This window comes from Phacochoerus africanus, chromosome 2 (genome assembly GCF_016906955.1).
Source record: "Phacochoerus africanus isolate WHEZ1 chromosome 2, ROS_Pafr_v1, whole genome shotgun sequence".
Classification (NCBI taxonomy): Eukaryota; Metazoa; Chordata; class Mammalia; order Artiodactyla; family Suidae; genus Phacochoerus; species Phacochoerus africanus.
This window is the reverse complement of record NC_062545.1, coordinates 265819821-265829089: the sequence shown is the minus strand read 5'-3', so window position 1 is coordinate 265829089 and position 9269 is coordinate 265819821.

Sequence of the window (9269 nt, the reverse complement as noted above, 5' to 3'; positions counted from 1 at the left end):
TACTGCATTTATTTTATTTTGCATCTCTGCTTGCTTAAGTTTTAAATCTCATATTGCTTTTCTTTAAATTATGGAGAGTTGCCTCCAGTTTATTTACCAAATCTTGCATCATCTTCAGCATCAACAAACTAAAGTGTTTTCCCTGAGTCTGAGAATCTCCTGATCATGTAGCTGTTTTTCTGCGTTTCTTCCTTTCTCCCTCACCTGAGTTATAGTTCTCTGTCTCTTCATTTTTACAAGTTTTTGGTTTGGGGTCTTTTTTGCAGACCATAGAGTTGTAGCTTCTCTTACTTCTGGTGTCTGGTCCCCTTATAGCTCAGGTTGGTACAGGGGCTTGCTGTAGGCTTCCTGATGGGAGAGACTGGTGCCTACCCATGGTAGGTGTGCTGATTCCTATCCCTCTGGTGGGTGGGGATGTGTCTCTGGGTGAATTTAGAAGTTGCAGTGTGCATGGGGGTTCGTTAGGCAGCCTGTTTACTAATGGATGGGGCTGTGATCTCGCCTGGATTATTGGTTGGCCTGGGGCTTCTCAGCACTGAAGGGTGGGGTCAGATTATTCCAAAATGGCCACCTCTAGAAGAACACATGTTGATCAGTTTTCCCAAGAGCTTTGTCTCCAAAGTCCTTCCCCTACAAGGAGCCACAGTCACCCCCTGTCTTCCCAGGAGATCTTCTAAGAACTGCAGTCAGGTCTGACCCAGATTCCTTTGAAGCTTTTGCTTTGCCCTGGGCCCCAGTGCACATGAAAACATGTGTGTGCCTTTCTCTCTCTCTTCTTCTGGCACCCATGTAATAAGGATGTTGGTGGGCTTATCTTGTCCCAGGGGTCTCTGTTTCCCTCAATCTTGTGGAGTGCCTGCACAGAAACTCCACTGGCCTTCAATGCCAGATACTCTGGGGTCTCTTTCTCCCAATACCAGTTCCCCAGGCATGGGGATTTGATGCGGGGCTCAGAACTATCACTCCTGTAGTTGAGTCTCTGTGACACAGTTACTTTTCAGTCTGTGGGGTTCTACCCAGGAGGTATGGGGTTGATTATATCACCTAAAAACACCTCTTACCTCTTGATGTGGTCTGCTTTTTGCCTTCTGGAATAGGATATCTTTTTGAAAGTTTCCAGTCCATTTGGTTGAAGGTTGTTCAGCATTTTGTTGTAATTTTGTTGTTTTTATGAGAGAAGTTGAGGTCAAGTCCTTCTATTCCACCATCTTGTTTCCAAAACTAGACTTTTGTTTTTTTATCCAATCTGCCACTCTGTCTTTTGATTGGAGTATTCAGTCCATTGACATTAAGGTAATTATTGATAGATATGTATTTATTTCCATTTTAAACCTTGTTTTCCATTTGATCCTATGTTTGTCTTTTTAGTTTTTGTGAATATAAAAACTAGATTTTATTTGTGGTTGTCCTGTTTTTTAAGTATGTTAACCTCTTCCTACTTCTGCTTGCTTTAGCCTGATGGTTATGTAGTCTCAAACACATTATTTAAAAAAATCAGTATTTAGATTTTCTTACTTTCCTTCCCCACATTCTATGATTTTGAAGTCTTTCTCTTTTTTTGTCTTTTTGTATTTTTAAGGCTGCACCCACAGCATATAGAGGTTCCCAAGATAGGGGTCTAATTGGAACTGTTGCTGTTGGCGTATGCCAGAGCCACAGCAATGCCAGACCTGAGCCATGTCTGTAACCTACACCACAGCTCATGGAAATACCAGATCCCTAGCCCACTGAGAGAGGCAGGTATAAAACCCACAAATTCATGGTTCCAGGTTGGATTCACTTCCAATGAGCCACAACGGGAATTCCTGAAGTCCTTTTTTAGTATCTTCATGTTTGTTCTTTGCTGTTTATGTTCCTTCTTTTTATTGTCCCTTTTACAGTAGGGTCCCCCTTCCTTTTTGATCTGTATACTGGCTTATTTAAGTGATTGCTTTCTAATTGTGTTTTCCTGCATTCTATATCTTCCTTATTATTTATTCAGAGAATCCCTCTCAATATTTCTTTTATAATACCTCTAGCATATTTGTACTCTTTTAGCTTTTGGTTGTTAGAGGAATTCTTTATTTTTCCTTCTATTTTAAATGATATCCTTGCTGGGTAGAGTATTTTAGGCTCCAAAATTTTCCCTTTTATAATTTTCAATATATCTTGCCACTCTCTTCTAGCCTCTAGTGTTTCTGTGGAGAAATCATCTGATACCCTTATGGGGATTCTCTTATAATTAATGCTTTGTGTTTCTCCTGCTGCCTTTAGAATCCTCTCTTTAACGTTTGCCATTTTTATTACAGTATTTCTTGGTGTGGGCCTGTTTGAGTTCAACTTGTTTATGACTCTCTGTGATTCCTGTGTGTTGATATCAACTTTCTTTAGATTTGGAAAATTTTCAGATATAAATGCATCAAATATATTTTCAGTATCCTTTTTTTTCCTCCTCCTTCTGGAATGCCTCTTATACATAGATTGGCCTGCTTTATATTGTCCCATAGATCTCTTATATTGCTTTCTTGTTTTTCATTTGGTTTTCTGTCTATTGTCCTGATTGGGTGATTTCCATTATTTTATCTTCTGCATCACTAACTTGTTCCTCTGCATTATTCATTCTGCACTTTAGTGCCTTTAGCTCAGTTTGCATCTCTGCAAATGAATTTTCTAGTTTTTATGTGTTCCTGCTTATATTTTCTATTTCCTTTCTAAAGGAATCTGCATTATTGCTTCTATCCATTATTAATTCCTTGATATTCAGCCTTAATTCCTTCTTTATTTTCACTACCTCCCTTTTGAACTCAGTATCTCTCAGACTGCAGGGGTCTGTTTCATTGTTTGCTGCTTCAGGTGAATTCTCCTGTTCTTTTAACTGGGAATGTTTTATGAGCATCTTCACCTTGCTTATATTTTCCTTTTTCTGTGAGTTTAAGGAAAACAAACTTTGGTCTTTGAGGACTATTTCTATGCAAGTGAACCCCTTTGTTTTGGTGGGGGGTTACTATTTACTTTTTGCATGGGAGTTTGGATATATGTTGCCTGTTTCTTCGGTGTAAGTAGGCTGTTATCCCCAGGGTTCTAAGTGTGTTTCCCGGAAGAAGGAGGCAATGGGTAGGGCTAGTAGTCAGTGCCTGGTTTGGGGGCTCTTGACAGAACCAAGGCCATGCATGATGGTGGTGCAGGCTACTCCTAGTTGCAGGGCCCTGGAAAGTGGTAATGAGGCTTAGGAAGACTTACAAGGTGCTCAGAGCATTGGCAGTGGCAGCAACAGAGTGTGTGAGTTCTCAGCGGAGTGAGAGCAAGGACAGGTGGTGTTCAGTTGCAATGCCCTCCTCTGGGTGCTGCCTGAGATCACTGGGACTGCAAGTGGTGCCTGTTCACAGATGCCTAGTGGTGGTGGGTCACGCCCACCTTTGGAGTCAGAGATATCTGCAGTAGTTTGCCCCCCACTACCTGTAGACCAATTCAAGGAGCACCACAGCCTACTTAGCCCATATGGAAGGTGCTGCACAGTCTTTGCCTAGTTGCAGGGCCCTGGGAAGGGACAGTGATCAAGCATGTGGGTTCTTCTTCAGGCATTTGGCAGTGGCAACAGCAGGGTGTGTGTGTTCCCAGGGGATTGAGAGCAACAATGGGTGGTATTCAGTTGCAGTGTCCTCTTTTTGGCCAACCTCTGTGGTGACTCCCACAGACTCCTAGTGGTGGCAGGCCACTCCTCCCTCTGGTTTCTGAGATGACAGTTGTAGTTTTTGCCTGCTTCCTGGAGATCATGCAAGAGGCACCACATCACACTGATGCCCCACTGCCCTTAGCTTACACTAGAATGCCCAGGTCTCCCATAGACTGAGAAAGTGGCTTCTTGCCACTCTTAGCCTGCACTATAGGTGCCTCACCCTCTGAAAACCCACATGGGCACATGGAGATTCCTATGGTGGTCCACCCCTCCTGCTATCACCCTCCCCAACAATGGTGCCTTGCTCCTCCTGGGGACCCAGTTCTCATCCCAGGTTCCCTTGGCTGTGGTGTTCTCCTCTCCATTCTGTGGCACACTGCCCTGGGGTCCCTCAGGCTGCCTCTACACAGCCAATTTAGTCCTCTCCCCAGAACTGACCTCTGGAGCCTGAGTCTCAGTGCACAGCCCCTGCCCAAGCATCTCAGGCTGTGGTGTCTGGTGTGGTGGTACAGATGATCTGTGCAGTTCTTGCTCTGCTTTGCCTTCCTCAGTCCAGCTGCTGCTCATTTCTTGGTGACATTCAGGTCCCTTCATCTCAGCTGATCTCTCTGTCAGTTAGGTGGCTTCCCAGGGTGTGGGTTGCTTTTCTCTCTCACAGCTCTCTATCAGGAATGCTAGTCCTGTCCTGATTCCTTTTCTCTCTCTCTTTTCTTTTGTTCTACCCAGTTATGTCAAGGGTTTCTTGCCCTTTTTGGAGGTTTAATATTTTTACCAGTATTCAGTAGATATTCAGTGCAAATCATTCTACACATAGATTTGTTTTTTTGATGTGCTTGTGGAGGAAAATGAGCATGAAGTCTTACCTCTCTGCCCTCTTGATTTTCCCACTTGTTAAATTTTATTAAAAATTGTACTGCACCTTGAAATATATTTTACCAGGAGTTCCCGTCGTGGCGCAGTGGTTAACGAATCTGACTAGGAACAATGAGGTTGCGTGTTCGGTCCCTGCCCTTGCTCAGTGGGTTAACGATCTGGCGTTGCCGTGAGCTGTGGTGTAGGTTGCAGACGCGGCTCGGATCCCGAGTTGCTGTGGCTCTGGCGTAGGCCGGCGGCTACAGCTCCGATTCAGCCCCTAGCCTGGGAACCTCCATATGCTGCGGGAGCGGCCCAAGAAATAGCAACAACAACAACAACAAAAAAAAACAAAAGACAAAAAAAAATAAAAAGAAATATCTTTTACCAGTTATATCTCTCTTGAAGGTTACTTGAATATCCTGAAAGTGCTCCTTTTATTTTTTTCGTATCTATTAGACTTAATTGATTTAGAGTGTTGTGTCAATTTCTGTTGTACAGCATAATGACTCAGTCATATATATATATATATATATATATATATATATATATATACACAGACATATATATGTGTATATATATATATATATGACTATGGGTTAGGGTTAGGGTTATATATGTCTATATATATAGAGAGAGAGTCGTATATGTTATCTACATATACAATATGTGTATATATATATATATATTCTTTTTCTCATGCTATCTTCCATCACATATATAAAAATATCCATTTAATGGGCTCCATTTTCTTAGTTCCTGACTCCCTTTGGCTTGCTCTGAATTTATTCATTTTTAATTTTTTTATTTCAGTACAATTGACTTACAATGTTACTATAGTTTTAGAAGTACAGCAAAGTGAATCAGTCACACACATGTACAAACCCATTTTTTCCCCTCTATAGGTTATTACAAAGTATTGAGTAGATTTTCCAGTGCTATACAGTAGGTTCTAGTTAATCATTCATTTTATACAGTAGTGGGTATATGTTATTCCCACACTTCAGATTCATCTCTCCCCACAACAGTTTCAACTGTGGTAACCATAAGATTGGTTTTGAAATCTGTGAGTTTCTTTCGGTTTTATAAAGAAGTTACTTTCTGTCATTTTTATTAGATTCCACATATAAATGATACAATATATTTCTGTCTCTGTCTGCCTGACTTAGTATGATAATCTCTAGGACTATCCATGTTGCTACATAAGGCATTAATTCAGGCCTTTTAATGGCTGAAAAACAGAGAAGAGGTGGTACATGTGCTTGCTCCATTGAAAAGAGAACCTAACTTTAAAAACGTCCAGGAAAACACATGACAAATGGAAATTGAAGTTGAACCCCATTGATAGTGGCAACATGGTCAGAGTATCTTCATTCACCCATGGGATCACCTAAATCAGAGCTTATGGAAAAATAAATGGCATCATTATGGAAAGTTGCTATCATAAATCTCCACATGTATCATACACAAACTCCTTCAAAAATTTTGATACCCATCTTGAAACTCCAAAAAGACTAGAGTTGAGAATATCAGCAAAACCTTAAATTTCACTCCAAATGCTAGTAATATACAATTTACTCTTATGTTTACATATAAAATTTGTAAAGTTACTGCATGTAGCATAGGCAAGACACACACACAAAGAAAATATCAAAAGTTGAAAAGACTGGGGAAAAAACTGAGGTTCAAATATATATATATACATACATATAGGCAGAAAAAGATGGAAAATGAATAATAAGGGAGTTCCCATTGTGGCTCAGCAGGAATGAACCTGCCTAGTATTAATGAGGATGTGGGTTTGATGTCTGCCCTCATTAAGTGGATTAAGGTTCCTGTGTTGCCCTGAGCTATGGTATAGATCACAGATGTGGCTGGAATCCCACATTGCTGTGGCTTTAGTGTGGACCTGCAGCTACAGCTGTATTTCAACCACCAGACTGGGAGTATTCATATGCTCATATGCAGCCCTAAAATGTGGGAAAGAAATAGTGATGCAAACCAAATTAATCTAAACAAAGGCAGAAAAATAGGGAAAGAAAACAAAATTTAAAAAAAATCTATTTGAACTAGGTATGTTTAAGTAGCATGAAACAAGGTTAAAGAATAGAATCCCAAAATCAATGCTATGTCTATATCCTAGAAGTCAGCATTATGAATTGAGGATTTATATATACAATCATAGCAGTAAAACAACAACAACAACAACAAATACACCTGGATGTATTTATCAAAATATGTGAAACACAAGTTGTCAAAAAACCACAAAACATTCACAGGTGAAATTAAAGAGGACATAAATAAAAGAGATATATTTGCACATAAACTGGATAACTCAATGAAATTATAGAGGAAGATATCTCCACAATTAACCTATAGACTCCAGGTAATCAAAGTCAAAACCATAGCAACCTACTTTGAGAAGATAAGTCTTAATTTTAAATAGAAGTGAAAGGGAATAAAAATAGACAAAATAATGTAAAAATGAGGAAAAAACAGCCAGAATTACTTTTCCTTATTTCAAAACAGCTTCTTACTCCATAGCAATCAAAACAACAAAAATTTCATGAGGATAGGAAAAACGATCAATGAATAATTTGAATAGAATGAATAATTTTGTAATAGAACAATATATATTAGGTCAAATAATATGTTACAAATGAACCAAGGTAATTAAATGTGGATAGGATATTGTTTCAATAAATGGTGGCAGCATGATTCAGTATCAATATGTCTTAAAAGAACATGGAGTCTTATGTTGCACCACATGCAAAATATATAACTAGAAATGGGTCAAATGGGTAAGAACTGTAATGAGAAAACTATTTTGAATAGAACATTGGACACAATCTTGGAAAATTGGGTGTATCAAAATTTACTGAATAGGACACAATAGTCATGACCTTGGAAAGAAAAAAATAATAATTTGGACTTCATAAAAATGAAATGCACCTGCCTTTCAAATGAAACTCTTTAAAAAATAGAAGAACTAGATTCAGACTTGCGAAAAATATTTATAAAACATATTTCTGATAAAGATGAATCCACAACACATACAGAAAACAAGTGGGTCAATTATTTTTAAAAACTTTGGTTAAAAGATTTGAAAACATATTTCACCAAGGAAGATAGCAGATCAGTCTGCATAAAGACAACCAACATCATTAGTCACTAGACAAGTGGAAATGAAAACCACAGTGAGATATCACAACAAACCCACTAGAATGGCTGACATCAGATGACTAGCAATACCAGAAGCAGTGAGGATTTTAGAAATTGGAACTCTCATATATGGTTGGCATTAACACATAATGTAGAAACTTAATGGGAAATTGTTAGCCAGATTCTCATAAAGTTCAACTTACACATGACCCAGCAATTCTACTCATAGGTAATTGAGGGAAATAAATAAGAAGCTTCTTCCCATAAAGAATTGGATGGAGAGCTATAAACATGAACAAATATATGAGACAAAGGTGATAATGATATGTAGGGAAGGAAAGCTAATGTTCATTATGCTTGGCCAGTGGTCATGTTAAGCCAAATTTAGTATTGCAGTTATTCAAATAAAACATATTTTAGAAGTTTTGCAATGTTTTCAATGTCTACAGAAGAAGAAATGAATATTCAGAGGAGTGAAGGGAATTTCCCTAGGCTATACACTCTGGCAAGGACACCCTGCAATTGAGATCTGTTTTCCCAAATCCTCTTCTCTTGCAGCTACGTGGTGCTGAGCCTCAGAAGCAGTATTGATCCTATTCATTTTTAACTAAGTACAGCCTGAAGGAGGAGAACTATGTGGTCCCTGCCTGGATGTAGAAGAAAAGAGAATATTACTTAGGGTCATAACATAAATTTGGTATCACCATGCTGAATAGAAATAATGTTCATGGATATTCATAATGAAGACATTGAATGAGACAGACACCAAATTCAATGTGGGCAGCAGAAGACCCCAAACCATGGGGTGCTTTCTTTGTCTTTCTCAATCCCAGTCTGAACTGAGCAGGTATTTTCTTCAAACTCATGCATGCAGTCAAAACTCTCCAGACACACCTAGTCTGAGAGTGAACTGCTGAGTGAAGGGATCCACCGTGTCTTAGAGAGATTAGTGTTTCTAAAATACAGAAGAAGACTTGAATCCCTAAGTGGAGGAGCTGAACTCATACCTGTGGATTGTTGCCTGGAGCAATAAAGGCCACTATACAGTTCCTACTGCTGACCTCCCAGGAGCCAAAATCATGAAAAAAAAAAAAAACATTGAATGGGGAGGGAGGAGAGGAAAATACATACTTTAGCCTTTCCCAGTTCTGCCACCTTTCTATGCCACAGGGGTCTGGTAAGCCTGGAGCTTCCACCAATTCATAGGGACCCCCATGTCCTCCTCCAAAGCCTGTAGCAACCACCCTCCTATCCTCTACTCTATGTATTTGACCATTTTAGTTTCCACATAAAAGGGAGATTATGCAGTCTTTGTCTTGTTTTGAGTTTGACTTACTTCACTAACATAATGGACAAAGACCAGTTATGCAAGAGGAGTAAGTTCTCCTGAGATCAAGTGTACAACATGATGACTATAGTGACCCAGACTATTGTATGCATGGTATTTACTAGTGCAGTCTCTTAGGATCTCTCACTGCTCACACAAATAAGTTAAAATGTTAAGTATGTGGGGATGATTAATACATCAATTAACTCGATTGTCGTGGTATTTCACAGTATATGCAACTCAAAATACCAATCTGAACATTTTAAATATGTA